Here is a 24148-nt window from a genome sequence, read left to right on the forward strand (position 1 = left end):
GGTTACTTGCTTTTTGTTTTCTCCTTTTTTTCCCTTTTTGATCAGATTTTTCTTGTGCAGAATGATAATTGTGGAAATATTATAGAAGAATTGCAAGTAGAGGAGAGGGTGGGGGGAAGGGAAGGAGAAAAATTTGGAACACAAAGTTTTGCAAGGGTGAATGTTGAAAACTACCTGTGCATGTGTTTTGAAAATAAAACCTTTAAATATATAAAGAACCCCTGCTCAGGCATAAGCATAGATTGTGTTTTGCCATTCAAGCAGACATAACAATATCCTGAGTTTTGGAAAATAAAGATAAATGCATAGATACACAGATACACATACAAATATATATATGTGTGTATCTACATATATATAGAGAGAGAGAGATCGATATAAATATTTGTGTGTGCATTTTTATAACACAAAGATGATCTCATGATTAAGGGCCCCAAGTAAAATTCTAAAAAGTACACAGATTTTTTTTTCCCCCAAGACCCAGGATATTGTTGTACTTGGATTGTGGAAACTGTTTTAAGCCATGGAAAGATTTAAGGATGTGAACTTGGATGGAAAAAATTTTTACATAGTTACTTTCACTAACTTCTAACTGAAATTTAGTATTTTCTTCAATTATGTATGTAGGCAACAAATGTTATTGTGAGAAAGGATTAAGAGGTTTCATTAGAACAAAAAAAGTTAAGAAGTCCTGTGCTAAAGAAATAGAAGTAACCTTATCCTTATAGGCTGTATATCTATCTATCTATTTAGATAAATAGATAGATAGAGAGAGAGAGAGAGAGATATGTGTGTATATATATATATATATATATGTGTATGTGCACATATGAGAATGTATGTATGTACATATGTGTATGTGTGTGTATACATATGCATGAGAGAGAGCTGTATACAACATTCCAGTCTGTGCTTTTGAACAGGCTGTTCTTCCATGCCTGGAATGCTCTCCCTCCCCCACTTCTGCTTTGAAGAATCCCTAGTTCTCTTTCAGGCTCAGCTCAAATGGCACATCTTACAAGAAGCTTTTTCTTTTTTAGTTCTTAGGTTCTTCTCATATTATATAGACAGACAGATATAGGTATAGATATAGATATAATTAATTTTTATTTATTTTGTTTTTACTTATCTATGTATCTATGTTATTTACTACCCACTATTTTACTTGTCTATGAGATCCCACCCTTCTCCAGTAAAATGTGAGCTCCTTGAAAAGAATGTATTGTTTCAGGTTTCCCTTGTATCCCTAATATCCAGCAGCACACTGCAGGCCTCATAGTAGGCACTCAATAAACATGTGCTGAATTGCTTTAATTAAATGTGGGAAATAGCACTTTGTAGATAGAGGGGGAAGGGAATAAGTATTTATTAAATGCTTATTGTAAATGCCTTAGTATAATACTTGGTATTATACTAAGCATTTTATACAAATATTGTCTCATTTGATCCTTGCAACAATCCTAGAAGGTATTATTATCCCCATTTTACAACTGAGGACAGTAATGCAGAGAGGTTAAGTCACTTGCCCAGGGTTGCACAGAGATTGTATCTGAGGTCACATTTGAACTCAGGTCTTCTTGATTCCTGCCCATCCATAACTAGATGCCTCCCTAGAGAGAAGACTTTAGGGTGTGGAGGATCCAGGTTCAAGGTCTGCCTCTAACTATACGAAGTAGTTAAAAACAGTCTCCAATACCCATCAATTGGAGAATGGTTGGGTAAATTATAGTATATGAATGTTATGGAATATTATTGCTCTGTAAGAAATGACCAACAGGAAGAATACAGAGAGGCCTGGAGAAACTTACATCAACTGGTTTGGAGTGAAATGAGCAGAGCTAGGAGATCACTATACAATGATACTGTATGAAGACATATTCTAACTGAAGTGGATATCTTCAACATAGGGAAGATCTAATTCAGTTCCAATTGATCAATGATGGACAGAATCAGCTACACCCAGAGAAGGAACACTGGGAAATGAGTGTAAACTGTTTGCATTATTGTCTTTCTACCCAGGTTACTTTTGCCTTCTGAATCTAATTCTTCCTGTGCAACAAGAAATTCGGTTCTGCACACATATATTGTATCTAGGATATACTATAACATATTTAACATGTATGGGACTGCCTGTCATCTAGGGGAGGGGGTAGAAAGAGGGAGGGGAAAATTCGGAAAAGAAGTGAGTACAAGGATAATGTTGTAAAAAAAAATTACCCATGCATATGTACTGTCAAAAAAATTATAATTATAAAATTAATTTTTAAAAAAGGGAAAAAAACAGTCTCCAGTATGTTTTTCTCTCTTATTCAGCAAAAGCAGCATATATATTACAGCCACGGAGGAACTGGGGCACACTGAATATTTTAAGTTGTCTTCTAGTTAGACCTACAAACCCCTTACCTTGACCTTGGGACTCCTATACCTTACCTTCTCCTGGACCACTCCCTAAATGACCTCCCCAGAGGGAGGCAACTTAGTCATTCAGAAGACAGAACTGCTACTGTAGCCCTCTTGGGAGGGCTGTCAGGGAGCAAGATGAAACTGGGGCTGAGAAATGTGGAACTCTCAGGATGTGGGAAGGAATTTCACAGCATACCTAGTGAAGCGACACACCCTTTAAGAATTACTGCTGTAAGAATATCAGTTACCTATCAGTTTACTCAGAAATTATAGATCTACATCAGTGGAAAGATATTCCACACTGGGAATTCCCACACACAGATGAAATCATAGTTCTACAGGGTCCTACTATCTCATTCCCCCACACACTCATATACACACACTCCTACAGACAACAAAACCAAACAGAAAATGAAATCGATTTTATTTTAACAGACAAGAAAAGACTTGTTATTAATGTGGTAGTTATCCCTGAATCAACTGATTGTGTACAAGCCAAACCATCAACTTGTCAGAGTGAAAATCAGAATTAGTTAAAAAAAAAAAAAAAAGTAAGAAGAAAAAAAAAAAGACAGAGTGAACCACTGAAATAATTCAATCTTGAACTATCTAAACAATTAACAACCAAAAATAGGAAACATAATAGAAATGACAATGAATTCATATAATCATCAGTTTATCCAGAGATTAGAGACCTACATCAGTGGAAAGATATTCCACACTGGGAGTTCCCACACCCACATAAAATCACAGATCTACAGGGCCCTACTCTCTCATTTCCCACACACATATTCACACACACACACACACACACACACACACACACACACACACACACACACACACACACTCTTACAGACAACAAAACCAAACAGAAATTGAAATCGATTTTAGTTTAACAGACAAGAAAAAACTTGTTATTAATGTGATAGTTATCCCTGAATCAACTGATTGTGTACAGGCCAAACCATCAATTTGTCAGAGTGAAAATCAGAATTAGTTTAAAAAAAAAAAGACAGGGTGTACCACTGAAATAATTCAATCTTGAACTATCTAAACAATTAACAACCAAAAAATAGGAAACATAATAGAAATGACAATGAGTTCATATAATCATTTTATAAACAAGTCTGGCCAATATAAATTAGTTGCCACATAAGAAGCCCAAAAGAACCCTGTAAGCACCTTAGTCAACAAACAGCTTAGTTGTCAACAAAAGGAGATGAATCTCTCCATTGATGACAACACTGAGTTAGTACATAAACTCATTTGCAAAATACCTTACAAAAAAAGATGTTGGGTGATGATGAGCAGTATCATCCTATACAGTAGAAAGAAGCTCAGGTAAAACTTATTTAAAGAAGGCTTGGTGAGGTATCCAGATAAATGAAGTAATCCTAAGGTCATTAAAGGACTAAAACAGAAGGACCCCCCCCCAAAAAAAAAAAAAAAGAAAGAAAGAAAGAAAGAAAGAAAAATGGCAAAGATGTGAGAAAAGTATTACAATAGCTTTCTTCATCCAGGGCAGATTGTTGTGATGAGGTCAGAGTAGCAATTCCTAGTTCAAAATAATCATTTGACAAATTCACAATAGCCATTCTCTTTGACAGAAGGAAGGTTTATTTAGGGAAATAAGTTATAGACAAAAATAAGAGATAAAATAGGCACCAAGAGAGGCAAGTATGAAATAAAGTCGGGAGAGCATATAGTTAGCAAGGAAAAAGTTCTCCAAGGGAACTCACAATTAACCAGGAGAAAGGAAATATTCCATAAAGTAGGAGTAAGCCAATGACTAGCATGTTAGGCTGTCCATATTAGGGAACTCAAAAGGGAGGGGAAAAATCAAGGTGGAGAAGAAGTACCAGAGAACTCAAAAGTGAGGGAATCAAAAGAGTCAGACTGAATGCACCTAGCAGATAAAGTTTCAGACCAGTCTAAAGATATGCTAATCACTAACTCAAAGGTTGTTTAAAGATGCACAAAAGTTTGAGAGACAAAAGTTCCATCCTCACAATCACTCTAGACCAACAGGATACTCTGGGAATTGGTTATATCTGATAATTGCCAGTTGGGCTTTTTCTAATACGAGAAGATATTCATCATTTGGATCCTAATATCAATAATCCCAGATGTGTTTATAGGAGAGATAAATTTTTTAATTAGCTATAAAAGAACAAGGGTAGCCAAATTGGGCTAAATGGAGTCAAGGAGATATGAGTTGTATGACAGAAAGATTAGGTGGGCCAGTAAGAAAAATGATTATTTCTCTCCCCTATAAATTATTCAGGCAACCTTTGAAGGGTTCATAATGAGATGAAATCATTGATGAAATCAATCCAACTGGAAAACTCAGAATTGAGTAAAAGGCAAAAAAAAAAAATTGGTTTAGATGAATTAATGGATTCTAGCTCATAGTATTTTGGTCAGGTTTAGATAAAAGTGAATTGTCTCTTTTGTTTAAATTACCCTAGGCAGGATGATATGGATATAGATAAGTTTCTGATCCAAATTGAGTGATCAAAATCGCTCTCCCAGCCCTACATTAGAAAAACCTACCCCTTATTAGAATAGTCGTTATTCTCATTGCCTGTTAACCAAAGTGATTTTTATATATTATACCCAATGACATATAGGGATGAGGGATAACAAGTAAACAACCAGATTGATACTTTTTTCCAAGTCAGAAGAAAATAATGAAGAGTTCCAACTTGGTTCAGGAACCTCTAGATCAAAACTCACAATAGACTATGGACAAGAGTCACCAGTAATAGATGGTACATGGGGGTGGGGGTGGGGAACAACTGAAAGGGGAAGGAAGAATTGAGTTCAAATCCAGCCTCAGATACTTAGTGGATCTGAGCCCTAAGCAAGTGACTTAATCTGTCTGCCCCAGTTTCTTCAACTGTAAAATAAGGATAATAATAACACTATATCCCAGTTTTGTTTAAAGTCTCAAATTAGATATGCTTGGCTCATAGTAGACACTATATAAATGCCGGTTGATGTTTACACACACACACACACACACACACACACACACACACACACACACACACACACACATACACACACACTCGATGTATAATTTCTCCTTCACTGAATCAGATGGGTGATTCTTCTGTAATTGAGAATTGAAAATTTATCTGGGAGCATTAAAGTTTACTCATATTCACATTAACTAGTATGTGTCAGAAACAGGATTAGAACACAATTCTTCCTGATTCCAAGGCTCTTTCTCATATGTATTTTTTTGTTGTTGTTCCCAGGGAATTTCTTTGTTGTCTTACTTTCCTTCCCCCACTGATAGGAGGTACTGAAGATATCTTCATTTTGCACATAAGGAAAGCAAGACAGAAAACAAATGGACTTTGGAGATGCCACATAATCTTCAAGGTTTCATGAAAGATTTTTTATGGAAATTTCAGTTGAATCCAAGAAATCAAAATAGGGATTTAAATCCTTACTCTTCTTTCATTTTTCTTTCTTATTTTATCTCCATAGACTTTCAAGTGGATTGTTATTTAACTATCTTGACTGTTTATTCACAGAATCTTGTTTCTTGATGATATGTTGAATTATGATTTTGTTTGAGTTTTTAGTTTTAATTTTGTTAACCTGCTCCTCCCCATTATGTAGTTCAAAACTCTCACCTTTTCCCATAATTTCTTCTCTCTTTGTGCTAATCTATTTCACCCTATCCCAAAATTCTCATCAAATTCTTTCCTGAAATATATTTATCAGTTTCCTCTATCTCACATCTTTTCAATATTCTTATCTTTTCTACCTCTTCTCCATCTATCAAGACTACATATTTCTTCCAATGTCAGCTTCTCTATCACTTTTGGTTGCCTTTATCACCTATCTAATTCTCTCTCCTCCCTTCCTTCCCACTCTAACACTCCTTTGAGGAATCTGCCAACAAGTTCTGCTGTGCCCAGTCTAAAAAGGTCAATGTCTTGTTGCCATGAAGACCATTACCCAAAAATAAAAGTTGTGTGCCTTGTTGGGATCTGTGCTCAGAACCCTAACTTTCTACCTTTCTCTCTATTCTTCCCTCCAACCCCTGTGCCTTCTTTGGAACACTGTAACCTGAAAAGAATCTAATGGTTTTGAGGAAATGAAAGGGTGTGGAGGAGTGCTAAGAGGACCCTAATGGGTTTAGACAGCATCCTTCCCTGATTCCCCTTCAAAATCCTAAAATGCCTTTCTCTTAATTGAAGCTTAATAAATGGTTATTGACATTCTGGAGAGCAATTTGAAACTATACTCAAAGCTATCAAACTTTGATCCAGTAGTATCTCTATTGGACCTATATCCCAAAGAGACCAGAAAAAAAAGGGGTGGGGGAACTACCCACATGTGCAAAAATGTTTGAAGCAGCCCTTTTTGTAGTGGTAAAGTACTGGAAACTGAGTGGCTGCCCATCAGTTGGGGAATCGCTGAATAAGTTAGGTTATATGTCTATAATGGAATATTATTGTTCTATAAGAAATGATCAGCAGGCTAATTTCAGAAAAACCTGGAAAGACTTACATGAACTGATGATAAGTGAACTAAGCAGAAGTAAAAGAATATTGTACACAGAAACAAGAAGATTATACGCTGATCAATTCTGATGGACATGGCTCTTTTCAACAAGGTGATTCAAATCAATTCCAATAAATATGTGATGGAAAGAGCCATCTGCATCCAGAAAGAGGACTATGGGAACCAAGTGTGGATCACAAAATAGCGTTTTCACCATTTTTTTTTTACTATTGTTTGCTTGCTTTTTGTTTCTCTTTTTTTTTTTTCTTTTTTTGATCTGATTTTTCTTGTACAGCATGGTAACTGTGTCTAGGGGAAGGGATGGGATGGAGAGAGAACACAGGATTTTGCAAGAGTGAGTGTTGAGGGGCAGCTAGGTGGCTCAGTGGATAGCGCATCAGCCCTGAAGTCAGGAGGACCTTAGTTTAAATCTGGCCTCAGACACTTAATATTGAGCTGTGTGATTCTGGGCAAGTAACTTAACCCCAATTGTCTCAGAAAAAAATAAAAGTATTGAAAAATATGCATACATTTTGAAAATAAAAAGAGAATATAGAGGATCCTAATTCAAAAAAATAAAAGATAGTAAAAAATAAGTAAATGGTTGCTGAATTCATTATTATGACTAAGTTATTGAGGGGTGGGGAAGTGCAATAAGAATAGAAATGTGGACCTCATTAAGGATCTGCCATAATTATGGAAATAGATTGGAGCTAGAGGGCAGGGAAAACAGAAGTTATTTTTATGCCCTCAGGTCCTTGTCAAGGCCACTCTATTACTCAGTCACTAAAAATTATTCTCACTTATTGGCTGAGTGATCCTGGGGGCAAGTCACTTAACCCCAATTTTCCCCCAAAAAAATAAGCTTAAAATTTACACGAATTGATACAAAGTGAAAGAGCAGAATGGGAGAACATTGTACATAGTAACAGCAACATTATGCAATGAGCAACTATGAATGATTTAGCTCTTAGCAATATAATGATCCAAGACAATTCCAAAGTATTCATGATGGAAAATGTTATCCACATCCAGAGAAAGAACTGATGGGATCTTAAAGCAGATCGAAACATACTATTTTTGCTGTGTGTGTGTTTTCTTCCTCTTTGTCTGCCTCTTTCACAACATTACTAATATGGAAATGTTTTACATGATCATACACATATAATCTATATCAAATTGCTTACTGTTTTAAGGAAGTAGGAGGGGAGGAAGAAAAATCTGGAATTCAAAAATGTTTCGAATGTTTTAAAATGTTTTTACATTTAATTAGGAAAAAATGTTATTTTAAAAAAATTATTTCCCCTCCCCACCCCTGCCTCGACAATAAACTTTTATTTAGTCTCTGTGTATGTATATGTTTATGTATGTCTCTCTGTCTCTTAACTTTGCTCCCTCCCCCAGGTCACCTGTCAGATGTATTATTCCTCCCTTCTAGTCTTGTCTCCATGGGCTCAAAGCCCATATGCTCTGGGGTGGGCAGAGGAGGTAGCTGCCACCCAAAGCAACCTGGCAGGGAGCTGGGGCGGAGGAAATATTTTGCTAGAACGAAGGGAGACCTAAGGCCATGGAGAATCTGAGGCATCTCTGCAAGGGCCAAGGTGCCCCTGAAAAGTGCCCCATCCCTCCCACACCCAGTCTTCTACTGCCAGGCCCTCCGCCCCCGCTGAGCGGAGATTGCATCAGCTCAGGAATCCCCAGTTCTGGCTTTCTCTGCCAGGTAGGGGAGGGGACACTGTGCCAATGATGGTCGCTGGGAGGCAGCAGTGAGGCAAGCTTTAGGATCTGCAGAAATGCTGCAGTGAGCTCAGGTCCTGAATCGTTTTATAGCCATCTTGAGCTAAGTGGCAACAAGAAGCACTTAAGACTAATTAGTTGAAAGAAAAAAAAAAAAAAAAAAAAAAAAAAAGATCTGGAAGTATTTACGCTAATTGTACTATTAAATGGAAGGTAGGTTCAAATACCATCCCTGCCACTAGCTGTGAGGCCATGGATTTCAGCTGATCTTTTTCAGGTTTAGTATCCCTCTTTGACTAATAATACCTTCAATATTCCCCACAGGGTTGTAAGGCCCAAAAGAGAAAGCATATAAAGAAATGTAAATTTATGTGGAGCATTACAGACTTAATTTTTGAAGGTGTTGGAAGGATCTTCACACATGCCTTCACTTTATTGAAGAAATAGTCATTAATAAGGTGGGGTGTTTTTTTTTTTTGGGGGGGGGTAGTAGAGAGGGGTCAGTAGGGACTCCCAGTAGGAAAACTCTCTTCTGGCAGAAAACTCTTATGTAATTTATAATTTCAGGGAGTTGCCCAGGGTATCAGTGACAGAATTTAAACCTGAGTTTCCTTGACTCCAATCCTTTAGGTCAGATTATTCCTAATTGATAAAAGCTGATTTTTGGGGTGGGGAGAGGGAGGCTTACCTGCCCAGAGTCACACAGTCTGAACTCAGAGCTAGTGCTCCATTGCCTCACCTAGCTGCTCCAATATTTAACATTTATATTGTGCTTTGACCCAGTGCTTCTTAAACTCTTCCCACTTGAAACCCCTTTTCACTTGAGAAATTTTTATGTGACTCCAGGTATGTAGATATACAAATTAGGTATACAAATCAAACATTTACTAATAATAAACCATAATTTTGCAATGCCCACATTCAGTTATGAGACCTCATATAGGGTGGTGACCCACAATTTAAGAAACAGGGCTTTAACTAGGCTATAAGAATATGATGATGCAGTACATAGAGAGCAGGCCTTAAATCTTTGAAAATCAAAGTTAAAGTCTCATCTCTGATACATACTGTGTGATTGAACAAATCACTTGATTTTTCAGTACTTTTAAGCATGCAATGGTAGAGGAAGTTTTATCATCTAGGAGTTCCCTGTAATAACTATAATAATATAACTATTAATAAGTAATAAATATAAATAATAATATTAAACTATAATAAATAAAACTATAAGCCCAGTGTTCTACATACTATAGTAGTACATTTGGTCAAAAGCACCTACTGTGTGCTGAACACTGTGCTAAGTGGATCTGGGAAATAAGAGGTTTAGACTAATTATACTGTGCCCTCATGAACTATTTTAATGATTCTGTTCTTGGACATCCCAACAAAAAAATACTATCTTATTTGAAAATATAGTGTACATATGAAGATTTCATATTTAAATGTGCTAAAATACTTCCACCTCTTCTTTTCCCAACCGCTTTGCCCCTAGTAGCCATAAGCCCTTACACAACTGGCTGCCACTGAAATTTTGTGCTTTTAAGATACTTTGGGATCCTTAATACAAGGCTCCCACTATCCATTACTCCACGTCTCAGCAGATGTTCATCACATAGAAAGCACAGTGCAAGCTTTAAAGAGAATAAGTTGTAAACACCTCCATAAAACTATTATTTACTTCCCTGAGGGCAGGGATTGTCTTTTCTGGGTATCCCCAATGCTTATCAGGCAAAGAACAAAAACTTAATAAAAGATAGTTGACTGGGGGCAGTTAGGTGGTATGGTGGATAGAGCACCAGCCCTGAGTTCAAATGTAGCCTCAGACACTTAACACTTCCTAACTGTGTGACCTTGGTAATCACTTAACCCCAATTGCCCCAGAGAGAAAAAAAACTAACTAAATGAAAAAACATAGTTGATTGACTAGGACTGAACCTATGATTTCTCATTGGTACAATTGTGATTGTTCATTTGGTCCCTGGATCACATTGCCCTGGGATTCTATTAGCAAAAATACTGGAGTGGTTTGTCATTTTCTTCTACGTGGGTTAAGACAAGTAGAAGTGACATGGCCAGGATCACAAACTAGTAAATTAATTTGAACTCAGGCATTCTGGATTCCAGGCCCAGCACTCCATCCACTGAGCCACTCAGATGCTTCTTCCCATTGGTATAGAAAACTCCCGATGATGAAAGGCCTCTGAAAGCATATTCCCTGCACCTTGTCTGCAGTCGAGTCTGAGAGGGTCGCCAGAGCACTGAAAAGTCAAAGTGGATTTGTCCACACAATCAGTACATGTCCAGAGGTGGGACTTGGACCCAGGTTTTCAAATCCTGAAGGCCTGTTCTCTATGGACACCATACTACTTAAAACACATATAAATATCGGCTGTTAGTAGTGGCCTAATGGATTGGAGACAACAGATAGTCAACAGACAGCATACGTTGGATTAAAGGAAACTCATATTCAAATCCTGCTGCTGGTATCCTAAGCAACTTCCTAAAATTATAAATTATATAAGAGTCTGCCTGAAGGAGCTCCCTCACTGACAAAATCATCGATTGAGAACCTTATCATCATCACCCAAAAAAATGTTGATCAATAAATATTTCTTCAATAAATGAAGGCATATGTAAGGGTCTTCCCAACACTGCCAAAAGCCAGGTGTCTGTGAGGTGGATACTGAAGTATTATTACATCCATTTTACACTTAACTGAGAGTGACTTGCTCAGCTAGCGTCAGAGGTGGATTTGAACTGTAGTCTATCTGACTCCTAATTATCAGTTTTTATCATTGCAATGTGAGTTCCCGGAAGGTAGGGACCGCTTGACTTTCACTGTATCTCCAGCACTTGGCACAGTGCACCACATATAACAGGTACTTAATAAAATGCTTGTTGACCTGACTTTGATCTATTTATTCGATAGGTAAAGTTCTTTCAGAGTGACGCTTTCCCCCCACCCACTAGAGGGCTCCAGGCCTTCACTGCAGGCATGAGTTCATTCTCACTTTGAAAATCAGTTCATTTAGAACTTAAAAAAACATTTGTGCTACAGTAAAGGGGAGGGGGAGAGGGGTCGGTGTCACATCTGTGGCTATTGTTGGATGAAAGAGATGGAAAATTTTTATATTAAATTAAGGATGTAAATGAAGTGTAAATAATAGACAAACTAATATTTTATTGTTCTGTGGTTCATTTTATCATCACCATCGCATCGCTGATTGCCATTAAGTGTAATTTCTTCTCAGATGCTGCCAAAGGGAGGGACCAGAAAAAACATGACAGAATGTGAAAAAAGACACAGCCTTATGCATTTCCAGTAAAGCATTATGGACTCCAGCCAGTCCACTCCCTGCAACCTCTCAAGTAGATCCCTACGAGGAACAATTATTCAATCAATCAATAAATGTTTATTAAGTGGCTTCAATGTGCCAGAATGGAAGAGAAGGGAAAGGGAGAAAGGGAGCATAACCACTCACCCTTATCATCAGAACCATAAAGTGACTAGTTGCATGTTGTAGAGCTTTGCCGCCTTAGACCTGACAGTCTTAAGGAGCAGGAAAAAATGTACAGAATAAGAATATACCTAAGTAGAAAATATGAATGGGTAACATTGGAGACAATCTATTAGATTGTAAATTCCTTTAAGGGCAAAGAATACATTTTTCTACACCTACACACACACTCTAAAGAAGAGTGTCTTGTATACAGTCCATGTTTAAAAAAAAAAAGATACATATTTAATAATTAATACTCAAAGTAAGAGCAAAAGATTGAAATATGCATAATTAAGGTTGATTGGCAACAAAGAAAGCTGATAGAAAATAGAAGATAGAAAACTGAACATGGAGTAAGGAGATCAGACTTCAAATCTTAGCTGACTCCAACTGGAGGAGCAGGGGCAAGTCAAAGCCTCAATTTCTTCATCTGTAAAATAAGGATGATCATATTTGTACTACCCTCCCTGCAGGAAGGAAAGCATCTGCCATAGAAACTTAGTGCCTTACATATGAGATGGAACTGGACAATATACTTGGCCAGAGCACTATCAAAGAAAGTGATTTTTGTATTGCAAAGGATCACCAGGCAGCTTCAGAAGGTTGGTACTTAAAACGAGACGTCTGAAATAAATTCATGCTAAGTAGAATGGGGTGATCAAGTCCCTATTATTAGTCAAGAACAATGCTAACCACAGGGATTCAAGAAAAGGCCAAAGAACAGACTTAATGCTCCAAGTCTAAAGCAAACAACAGAATAACAGAATATAAACAATATGTAAACCAGAGTTAAAAAAGAAAAAAAAAAAAAAATTCAGCAGAGGAAAGGCACCAGTCCCCTTAGATGGGGGTAAGGAAAGGCTTCTTGCAGAAGGAATGTAGCAGAGGCTAAAAGTCATCGAAGGGGAGATGAAGAGATAAAGTAAACTAGGCAAGTGAAAACAGTCTAGAAGTGGGGGTGGGGAAATGTAGAAGTAGACTAGAAAGGTAGAAAAAGGCTATGTAATGGAAGGCTTTAAAAGACAAAGGGTTTTATATTTGATCTTGGAAGCAAATAGAAAGGCACTAGAGTTCACTGAATAGAGGTCTGACATGGGCGACTTAAATTTAGACAAATTAATTTGACAATTAAGTGAAGCATGGCTTGGAATGTTAAAGATGTAGCATTAAGAAATGCTACAAAGGTAAAAATCAATAGACCATGACAATAGATTGGATATGGGACCTTAAGAATGAAGAGTCCAGGATGGCACCTAAGTTGAGAACCTAGGTGACTGGGAAGATGATGATAGTTATTTATACTTATAGATAAAATAATTAGCAAGAGGGAAAGACTTGGTGAAAGGGGAGAGGAGGGGGAAGGAGGAAAAGGGGGAAAGATTGTGAAGTCAATTTTAGATGCTCATCCATTTTGAGATGCCTAAGAAATTGGAGATGTGAGGCTGGAGTTTAAAAAAGAGGTTGGGTGGAACAAATCAACCTAATAATCTTTTGCAAAGAGATGGTAGTTGAATCCATGGGAGCTAATAAATGAAATAGTAGGTAGGGGGAAAAGAAGAAAATTCAGAATAGATCCTCCTGAAGAATTTCCATTTTAGGACATGGATGAAGATCTATCTAGCAAATGAGACTGAAAAGTAATGGTCAGAAATGTCACAAAAATCTAAGTGATCAAGTAGAAGAGAGTAATCAACAGTATAAAAGGCAGCAGGGAGGTCAAGAAGGGTGAGAACTGAGGAAAAAATCATGCTATTTGGCCATTAAGAAATTATGGGTAGCTTTGGAGAGGAAAGTTTCAGTTGAACAAAGAGGTTTGAAGATTGTCCAGAGTTAAGAAGAGAGGTATTGTAGACTGCCTTATCAAGTTTAGCCACAGAAGGGAGAAGAGATAGAGTATTATATAGCCAGCAGGAATAGATTGTGAATATTTCTTCAGGTTGAGGGTGGTTTTTTGAGGACATAGTCACATTTGTGGACAGTAGGGCAGCAGCCAGTAAGTAAAGAGAGATTGAAGATAAATGAGAGAATGAAGAGCAATCTGCTGGAGAAGATAATATGTGAAGAGAAATTTGCCTTGACAAGATGAAGGGTCATCTTGATAAATTTTTGCTATTCATTTCCCAATGGTAAACTGATAGATTAGAGATGTAGATATAAGAAATATTTTTTTCGACATGGATAAGCAACATGAAAATTTGTTTTCCTCAACACATGTACTTCTTACAAGGGTTCATTTTTTTTTTTTATTGAAATGGGAAAAAGAAAAAAGTAAAATGGGGGAAAATAATTGAATACAGTTGAAATTCAGGAAAGTAGCTTATGACTTCCAAAGCAGTCTACTCCCTTTGGATTATTCCACTAAGTTAAAGAAGAGAGGACCAAGATCCAAAAAATGCCACAAAAGCATTTTTTTTTCCCAATCCCTTCACTCATATCAAACCAAAAGCTGCTGACTATGAAATCCTAAAAGATAATGACCTATAGAGGATTCTGAATGGCTCTAAATTGGCAGAAAACAATCTCAATAATGGTCTTGGTCCTAACCATTTCAACTCAATCTCATTTGCTCTATTAGTTTGCTAAAGGCTTTAAGACTAAAGGACACCTGGATAGAGAGTGAAACTACTTTCTCTTGAAGTCAGAGGGTAATAAAGTTACTTAAGTGCCTTTACTATGAGAGTCCCAAGAACGCAGATGATTCTTGTTTTTTCTCCCACAATCCAATCCCACATTTTTTGCCATAGATAAGACTCCTGTTGCCATATCAAACAATGTCATAAAATTACTTTGTCTTCCTTCTAAAAATCTCTTCATTCCTAGTTTCCCCATCTCCTACCAAAATATCACCATACTGTTTTTTCTCACAAGGGCAGGTACTTCCTTATTTTTGTCTTTGCTGTCCCCAGCCCCAACACAGATCCTCATACCAAAAAAAAAAAAAAAAAAAAAAAAAAAAAAAAAAAAAAAAAAATTGTGCTTCTTGAATTAGGATCATACTGTAATATCATGTTACAACAATTCATTCATTTTAGGCTTAGGGAAAATACAGTGTTTCCCCAGATCCACATGGTTCCCTCCTCTGCCACTTTAGGGAATTTATATTAAATGAAAAGTTAGAAACATCATAATAATCACTCCAAGTACCAGTTAGAAAAATACTTAATATTCTAGCAGAAGTTTGACTCTGTGCCTTAATTAACATTTATTGGTATCTCAAGGTAATCCCTGACATGATTGAAAAACTTCAGGATACTAGAAATGTTAGGAATAAAAGAGAGTCTATTGCACATATTAATAAATAGGCCCTGGAAGGGAGAAGTTATAAAAAGAGCAGACCTTTTCTTGGAATTTCACTCCTCGAGAAGCTGGTATCTTTTACTCCAAGATGCCTAGAGGGCTGATGACCCTCCACCTTCCTAGATCTCTACCTTCTCCGCCACCGCCCAATTTGACTTTCTCTTTCTCCTTCTGGTGATAGTCTCTGTGGCCACAGGTTCTTTCAAGCTCAGGTCTGGATGTGTCCAGAGCTTCGGTTCTGCAAGATCCTCCTTTTCTCAACTCCTGCTTTTATACAAGTTCTTTAGGGTGTGACCACATTTGTCCATCCAATAGGAGCAATCTTTCCATCATACCTACTTTGATTGATTGATTCAACCAGGAAGCATTCTCATCTAATAACTGAAACTACTTTTTATTGGAGATAGGAAGTCAATAATCAATGGATCCCCATTACAATACCTTTACAATAGAGCCATAAATTTAGAGCTGGAAAGGACAGAAAACAAATTCAGATAAGTGAAAAGCTGGAATTCAAACCCCAGTCCTCTGCCAAATCCAGTGGGTTGTCCCTTTGGACCATGACTGTTGATGTGAATTGAATTCCCCTGCATATCCAATTAGTTTCCACATTTTTCTGCTTCATTCAAAGAAGAAAAAAATTTCCCTGACTTCATGAAGCTTGCCATTTCATAGCAGACATAAGAGATAAATAAAATTCAACACATACAATGCCCTCTATATCCACAATACTCAGGTAGGAACGGGAAATAAAAATTTAATCCTATCTTCAGAGGTCACATTCTAGTAGACAGGATAACAGACACTGATAACATTAGTACACAAGTCTACAGGTAATTATAATAAATTATATAATATGGTAAATGGATTAGGAAGTATAAAATAATGCTATATTAGGCTAGAAGAGGTAAGTGCTTTACTAAAGAGAAGAGGATAATCAAGGAAGTCTTCTTGGAGGTGAAGACATTGAAGTTGGATCCATACCACCAGGACCACTGTTGAGTCTATGCTACCAGGTTGTCACTGTGGGCACACAGATCTGTCAAAGAACTGTTTTTATTAGCGGAAATCTTCCCATCTAATGATACCTGCCTGATTCATTCATTCCCCATTGGTTAGGAAATTTCAAACCTTCTTACTCTCCCCTACCCAGAAAGTAAAAGTAAATCTCAGAGTTATCCACAATAATCTCAACATTCCTGTCCCCACCACCTACTCTATAACTATTAGTCCTTTCTACTGTTCCCTCTGGAACTCCTATGCTACAAATTTCTCTTTACTATGGATCTCTTCCTCTCATGTTTCTTCCACCTTCCAGCTGTCATTAAAATCTGGGCCTCACTAAGTTTTCTCAAATAAGATTGAATTCTTAGACCTTCCCATGTAATACTGGTTACACCATTACTTATATTCCTTAATTCACTAGAACCAGAAGTATAATAATTAAAAAAAAAAACTTCTTGCCCTCTGTTTCCACTTCTAAACTATCAATATCACTCAGCAACTTCTCCTCCTTTGAGGTTCACTCTATATAAATTTATCATCCAATCCAAATCCTGGTAGTAACCATATTCCAGGACAGTTTCCCTCCTTTTTCAATGAGTTTGGTGCCTGGCTCATTATATTTCTCTACTCAAGTTCATGTCTTTATAATAGGTAACTTCAATGTACATGTTGACTTCCCTCCAAATATTTTAAATTCTCCCAGTTCCTTTTCTCCCCAATTCCTATTTCCATAGAAATGGTCACACCTTGATCTTGTCACCACCTGCAAGTTCTTCATTTTCATGATAAAGAATTCTCTAATTTTCTTTAGCAAATCACAATCTCCTACCACATTCCCTTTGCTATCCTCTCAAGTGAGGTTCTCACTCTATGTTTTACTAAAATACTTTAAGACTTTTTGGGCAGCTTTGTGGCACGGTGGATAGAGCACTAGGCTCTATTAGGAAGCCTCATCTTCCTAAATTCAAATCCAGTCTTCAGACATTTACTATCTATGTGACTTGGTAAGTCATGTAACCCTATTTGCCTCAGTTTCTCATATGTAAAATGAACTTGAGGAAATGGGAAAGCACTCCAGTATCTTAGTCAAGAAAACAACAAATAACTTTATCAAGAGACTAAAATAACTGAATAGCAACAATAAAAATTGGGCTATTCACTGAAAATTTCTCTTCCCACAGCTTCTCATCTCAAAACTTAACTTCATCTCCTGCCATTTCCTCATTTATTTCAGTCTCTGAAGAAGAGGCAGTATACCCTCACCAAAGACATGCAGAGATTTTGGATTAGAATTTTTTTAAATGCCTAACAATTAAATCTATCCAAAAGTATAGGTTTCTCCTTAACTGGAGGTATTTAAGTGGAGATTGGCTGATCACTTCTCAAGGATGTTGTAGAAGGGACATCTTTGCTGTTCACCTTCACTCAACCTTTACATTGATTCCAGTCTCTCCAACCTTCATCAGGATCTCATTATAGCAATTCCCTCCTATTTCTCTCATACATTGTGAATGTTCTCCCTTGATCAACTCATAGGATAACAACAGCACAGAAAATGGATTGGACTTTTCCTTTGTATGAAGGGGGAAAAAGAGTCCCAACTCTGTCTTTTATTGGCAATGTGTCATTATTTTCCCCATTTCTCCAGAGTCTAAGAGAGACTGGCTAAGATAAAGGTCCGTGAACTCAGATTGGAATGTTTGAATCATGTTGCTTAACAGCCTTGAGTTAGAAGCTGCAAAACTCTCTTATCTATACTTGCTCAGACCATGAGGCACCACCCTACCAACCAGTGTTATCTATAGGGCTATCATTTGGGAAAATAGGAATTTGGACATAGAAGACACAAAGCCAAAATCATTTTTAAAGGTATTACAAAAATGATTAATATATACATGTGCATATTACATATATATCTTAATACAGGCATTTCTTCTTATTTGAAGTCATCTAATGCAAACAAGAATTTATTTATAGCAAAATTTTAGGGGCATTCTTTTCCTATTATATAAGTTTCTGTTTTTGTTTTTTGCTGAGGCAATTGGGGTTGAGTGACTTGCCCAGGGTCACATAGCTAGCAAGTGTTAAGTGTCTGAGACCATAGTTGAACTCAGGTCCTTCTGACTTCAAGGTTGGTGCTCTATCTATTGTGCCACCTAACTGCCCCTATAAGTTTCTGAAAGAACAAATTCAGTTAAACAAAGGACCAATTGGCTTTTGTTCAGCATATCATCTATTGGTACCCTACATATTTGTAAGCTAATGTATAACAGGGACTAGAAGGGGTACCATTATACATGATGACTTATTGATTCATGACCCATTCAAATACCTGATCTATGTGCTTGAACTTAGATTTTTAAAAGGAGCTAGAGACAACAGTGGTAAGCCTGGGTCATCAAAAGATTTTTAGGATCAGTTCTACAGGCTGTGGAACATGAGAGTATGAAATATGCAGAAATAAGAAGAGGCACCAAGAATAAAAATGGTAGGATTTCTATAGTCAGAGATATGTGATATGTGAGAGATATAGCCAGATATGTAATGATACAAGGATTATGGATGGAGATATAATACATTTTGTCATCAGTGTTCTCTGATAAAATCTATATTATACTTTATACATAATCCCGTTGTTTAGCACAATGTTTGGCACGTAATACAAGCTATATAAATTTTAGCTATTACTATGTCCTGTCTTTCCATCTATTTAACCCTAATATATGGTATTCGGTATTTATTTATTTGGCTGTACATGTATATTCATTTTTTTATATATTTCCTTATGAATCATGTTGGGAGAAAAAAATCAGAACAAAAGGGAAAAACAGCAAGAGAAAAATAAAAGAGAAAAAAAAAAAAAAAAAAAAAAGAAAAGAAAGCGAACATACTATATGTTGATTTACATTCAGTTTCCATAATTCTCTCTCTGAATGTGGAGGTGTTTTCCATCCAAAGTTTATTGGGATTGCCTTGGATGACTGAACTGCTGAGAACTAAATCTGTCATAGTTTGATCATTTCACAATCTTGTTGTTACTAAGTACAATGTATCCCTATTTCTTCTTTGTTATGAGCCAGAACTTGAAACAAGGTACTAATGCTTATGTATTTAGTTCATACCTTTACAGGAGTTCACATGTTAGTTCACACATTCACACCTTTAGAGAGCATATATAAGGAGGAGTTCACAAGCCCACTAAAGGACAAATCCACTCTTGGACTTCCAGGAGATTCACAAGCCCACTCTCTTGGAGATGCAGAGGCAGATTCATTCCAACTTCCACCTTTGTGCTGGCTAGGGACTGTGGGAGATTCAAAGCCAGGATTCAGTAGAGGAGATTCACAAGTCCAGCAGACATAAGGAAGGCAGAGAAGTGGCAGGCTGTCCTGCGGAGAACACTGAAACCAAGATCTGGAAGGCCTCCATAAAACTAGCCAAGCCCCAAGTGAAGGAGATAAGATTTGGAAAGAGAAAATAAAGGATCTGGGGGCAGCTAGGTGGCACAGTGGATAGAGCACCAGCCTTGAATTCAGGAGGACCCGATTTCAAATCTGGTCTCAGACACTTAACACTTCCTAGCTGTGTGACCCTGGGCAAGTCACTTAACCCCAGCCTCAGGGGGGGAAAAAAATTGAAAATAAAGAATCTGGACTTTGACTCCTGGCTGCATTTGGGATTATTGAACTGAATTGAAACGAAGGCTGCTCCTAGAAGCTCCCCAAGAAACCTGCTCTCAGAGAACATTACAATTTAGAGAAGAGAACATTACATTTTGGCGCCCAATGTGGGGCAGACAGGATCCTGATCCAGTGAAAAAGTCTCTGTGACCCAGAAATTAGGGAGAGTACAACAAGGAAACTTTGTTAAAGAGCTAAAGTAGAATTTCAGCTGAAATGGGACAGATGTTTAGAAAACAGCCTTCTGTTTCTCTTCAAGGAAAACGTGTTTGTTTGTTTGTTTGTTTTTGTTGTTGTTGTTTTCCTGAGGCTGGGGTTAAGTGACTTGCCCAGGGTCACACAGCTAGGAAGTGTTGTGTCTGAGACCAAATTTGAACTCTGGTCCTCCTGAATTCAAGGCTGGCCACCTAGCTGCCCCCAAGGAAAATGTTTACAGAGCATTGTCAGGGTTATGAAAAGCCAAGGTTTTATTATAATTTGGGAGCAGATCACTGACTTTTAGAAACTGTATAGTGCATACCTCCTTGGTTCTCTATGGAAAAAGAATTGGATCTAGAGGAGTGGAAATTAGTAGGAGAGCAACTATGTCAATACTACAATAAAAATGGACCTGACTCAATTTCCAAATACACACCTAATACATACAATTTAATACAACTGGCTTTAGGAAATTATATAAGTTATAGAATAAGGAAAAAGAAGAAATCAGGAGGGGGAGGATCCAACTAAACTAGGTGAAGAGGATGAAGAATCAGATAAGAATTCACAGCATGAGAAATTAGATCATTCCCAGTCCCCTGATCTACCTCCCTCAATTAACCTTCATGGGTGGAGGGAGAAGGAGGAGGGGGAGAGGCAGTAACATAATCAGAACTACATATAAAGAAGCCTATGACAAGATTACAAAAAGCACTGGTTAAAGCAAAAAATGAAGGACAGGATATATCTGATTTTATAGATGCATACCTTGTGATTGAAGAGCATGACTCTTCAGGTCAAAAAAGGAGAAGATAACTCCTTTTGATTTGGATAAAATTAAGGATCTAAAAAAGGGTTGCACTCTTTATGGGGCTACATCATCTTATGTTAAGATGTTACTAGATAATTTTTTCTTATGAAATCCTAACCCATAGTTGGAAATTCATAGCAAGGACATGTTTAGAACCTGGACAAAACTTGTTGTGGCTTTTGGAGTACCATGAATTATGTAGGATTCAAGCCAGATGCAATAAGCATACAGGAGTTAAGGTACAAGTCACTTTTGACCAACTAGCAGATGAAGGTCAGTATGGAGAGAATTCAGAACAGATTAATTATCCCATAACAGTGTATGAGCAAATTTCTAAGGCTGCAATAAAAGCTTGGGGTTTCCTCCCCAGACAGAAAGATGGAGGTGAAGCCTTCACAAAAATGGAGCAAGGTCCCAATGAACCCTTTGTGGATCTTGTGGGACATTTGCAAACACCTGTAACAAGAACCATTGGAGAAAATGCAGCTACAGAAATAATGACCAGACATTTGGCTAACGGAAATTCCAATGAGGTTTGCAAAAGAATTATATGGGGACTACACAAAGATACTCTTTTAGAGGAGATTATAAGACACTGTGCCACAGGGGGCACAAATGCTTATTATACCCAGACTATGATGAACATGGAAAGACAAGGTCCTTCTTGACAAAGGACTTCTAGAGAAATTCATCAATGTTTTCAATGTGGAAAAATAGGACATCTTAGAGCTCAGTGTAGACATAAAGGTAGAGTGAGAAGACAGGGTGAGAGAATAAAACTCAAAACCCTATGTCCAAAATGCCACAAGGGCTTCTACTGGGCCTCAGAATGTAGATTGACCCAGGGAAATGAGAGGCAGGGCCCAGCCCCAAGATATCATACAAAAGACAGGTGGGGCATGATGGCAGCTAAGTTTACACCCAGAGAGTCTTTAAAAAGTCAGGACTCTGATGTGATCTATCAGCCAAAAAGCAATCACATGTCAGAAGGGATTACATGATCAGTCAGCCAAAAAGCAATCAGATAACCAAAAGGGATTACAAAAGGGAAAATAGAGGGTGTTTAAACCAACAGGGCAGTGTCCAGTGCAAATAGCCCCAATGTAATTGCCAGATGATGAGAAAAGATCTAGAAAGTGGTAAATAGAAGGGAATTAGATAGGTTAACTGCTTGAGAGAAAGGATTTTTCTTGAATTCCTACAGATGGAGAAGGAAACAGATGGATAGCAATGAGCACCTGGAGAGAGACAAAAAAAGAAAAATCTGGAAACAAAGGAGAAGACCTAAGAACAAAATCTGCAGGAATCATTGAATTCCCTTACACGAGATAAGACTATTGCAGGATTTGAAACCCAGCAGGAATCATTGGATTCCTTGAGATGAGAAATTGTTGATAAAGGCTGTTACAGGACTTGAAAACTATCAGGAATCATTGGATTCCTTAACACAAGATGAGACTATTGCAGGACTTCAAAACTTACAGGAATTATTGGATTCCTGGCACATGAACTAATGGACAATAGATTCCTTTTGAATTATTTTTGGGACTTATGGACATGTATAATTCATGTTGATTCATGTTATTTGTTACATCACTATGAGCCTGTGTTATGTTATTATGTACTTATGTAATTTATGTAATACCTCCCATATTGATGGATTTGTGTATACCTGTTTTAAGAATGAGCGCCTTCAGAAACCCCCTAATCTGATTTGATTTCCCATTTCCTTTGGTGTTTTTATTTCCCTTCCTGAGACATCAAGGGAGGGTGTGAACACCTCCTTTTTATGGTCTTTTCACTCTTTTTTGAGCAGTCAGGGAAGATGTGATTACCTTCTTTTTTGGGGTTCTCACCTCCTTGAGAAGGTGAGAAGGGAGGTCATGACCACCTTATATTCTAAATCAAAAGAAAGCAGAAGATGTTAGGCCAGAACTTGAAACAAGGTGCTAATACTTATGTACTTAGTTCATACCTCTAAAGTTCACACCTTTAAAAGAGTTCACACATTCACACCTTTAGAGAGCATATATAAGGAGGAGTTCACAAGCCCACCAAAGGAAAAGCCTACTCTTGGGCTTTCAGGAGATTCACAAGTCAGAAACCCACAAGCCCCATCTCTTGGAGAGGCAGAGTCAGATTCATTCCAACTTCCATCTTTGTGTTGGCTGGGGACTTAGGGAGATTCAAAGCCAGGATTCAGTAGAGGAGATTCACAAGTCGGGTAGAAATAAGGAAGACAGAGAACTGGTGGCAGGAGAACACTGAAACCAAGATCTGGAAGGCCTCCAGAAAACTAGCCGAGCCCCAAGTGAAGGAGATAAGATTTGGAAAGAGAAAATAAAGGATCTGGACTTTAATTCCTGACTGCATTCAGGGTGGTTACACTGAACTGAACTGAAACTAAGGCTGCCTCTAGAAGCCCTCCAAGAAAGTCCAACAAAAAATGTTCCAGAGAACATATTTTAAAGAGAAGAACATCACACTTCTTGTTTAGCTCAGTATCAGTTTGTGTCTTTCCAGGCCTTTCTAAAATCAGCTTGTTCATCATTTTTTATAAAACAATAATACTCCATTACTTTCATACACCATAACTTATTCAGCCATTCTCCAATTGATGGGTATCTACGCATTTTCTAATTCTTTGCCACCCCTAAAAGAACTGCTATAAACATTTTTGCAAATATGAGTCCTTTTCTTTCCTTTATGATTTCTTTGGAATGCAGACCCAGTAGTGGCACTGCTGGGTGTTAGGTATTTCTAAAGCAAATCAATCCTTTATCTCCTCCCTAACTGATTCTTTATCCCACCCTCCATAACAGTTGTTTCAAACATTCTCTCCTCAACCTTCCAAAGAAATCCTTCTTCTAAGCCAAAGCAATAGATCAAAGAGAAATGTGATCTACTGCACAAATTTTGTTATGTGAAACTATGAACTATATACTTACTTGAATGCGGTCCATGTATCTGGAATATTTGTCTGTGAGTTT

At 37.4% G+C, this 24148-nt stretch overlaps 1 protein-coding gene across 1 annotated transcript in view; it reads right to left on the reverse strand.

Annotated features, from left to right (window-relative positions):
* SLC7A7 (solute carrier family 7 member 7) overlaps nt 1-15707 on the reverse strand; it is a 43587-nt gene extending 27880 nt beyond the window's left edge. Inside the window, exon 1 of the mRNA XM_074294225.1 lies at nt 15504-15707. The gene's annotated coding sequence lies outside the window, so the exon portion shown is untranslated. The remainder of the gene's footprint in view (nt 1-15503) is intronic.
* Between the last annotated feature and the right edge of the window lie 8441 nt (nt 15708-24148).

Source organism: Sminthopsis crassicaudata, chromosome 2 (assembly GCF_048593235.1).
Source record: "Sminthopsis crassicaudata isolate SCR6 chromosome 2, ASM4859323v1, whole genome shotgun sequence".
Classification (NCBI taxonomy): domain Eukaryota; kingdom Metazoa; phylum Chordata; class Mammalia; order Dasyuromorphia; family Dasyuridae; genus Sminthopsis; species Sminthopsis crassicaudata.